General features: G+C 31.0%; 1 non-coding gene across 1 annotated transcript; it reads right to left on the bottom strand.

Annotated features, from left to right (window-relative positions):
* Nucleotides 1-368: 368 nt before the first annotated feature.
* On the bottom strand, nucleotides 369-440 carry TRNAT-UGU (transfer RNA threonine (anticodon UGU)). The gene has a single exon. It is a non-coding gene; the product is annotated as a tRNA-Thr (tRNA).
* Between the last annotated feature and the right edge of the window lie 467 nt (nucleotides 441-907).

The following is a 907-nucleotide window of genomic DNA, read 5'->3' as shown; positions in this document are numbered from 1 at the left end:
ATTTGTTAAAGTTTAATGACTATGGATGTAATTTACCGTGACATTTGCTAAAGTTTAATGACTATGGGTGTAACTTTAATGATTATGGGAGGGAGTAATTTACCGTTTCACAATAAACAACCAAAAATAAATGACTATGGGTGTTTTTTGAATGAATAAGAAAGCTTTTATGTGAGATTTTGAATTACAGTGGCATTATCATGAAATTTGGTAATGTTTAATGACTACGAATGTAATTTACCGTTTCCCAACAAACAATGAAAAATAAATGCGTGAGGAATGTGTAATTTACCGTGGCATTATTATGAAAATGGTAAAGCTTACTATGGATGTAATTTGCCGTTTCCCAAAAAACAACGAAAAATAAATGCCCTCACGCAGGATCGAACTACGGACCTTCAGTTTACAAGACTGACGCTCTACCACTGAGCTATAAGGGCTCAATGAACAAAACTTCATGTGTTTCTATATAAACAATAGTATAAAGTTGCAGGCAGAACAAGAAACTTTGCTTAATTCGAGTATCATATTCATATACGTTTATATGTTTGGTAATTGGTATAATATATCTTTGTTATTTGCAGTTGTTTTTTTTTATTTACCATATCTCTAAGTAAACCTAGTTTATTGATATGATTGGAGAAGTTATAAATTCGAATTATATGGTGATGAGAATTTTTATTATTATTTAATTTAAGTGATATTATGCAATTTTAAAAGTAAAACAAAAATATAAACAATATAAAAGGGAATTCAAGCCAAGCATCTGCTGGGGGCTTAATCAGAAACGAGCAGGGACATTAGAGATGTAGATTCATGGTTAATCTTGGTATTTGTACGGTAGTATTAGCCGAGCTCTGAAGTCTCTATTTTGGACTTAAAATAGCTTGGGATAGATGTTACAAAA

This window comes from Euphorbia lathyris, chromosome 2 (assembly GCF_963576675.1).
Source record: "Euphorbia lathyris chromosome 2, ddEupLath1.1, whole genome shotgun sequence".
Classification (NCBI taxonomy): Eukaryota; Viridiplantae; Streptophyta; class Magnoliopsida; order Malpighiales; family Euphorbiaceae; genus Euphorbia; species Euphorbia lathyris.
The sequence above is the reverse complement of the archived record's forward strand: the minus strand, read 5'-3'. Positions and strand labels throughout refer to the sequence as shown.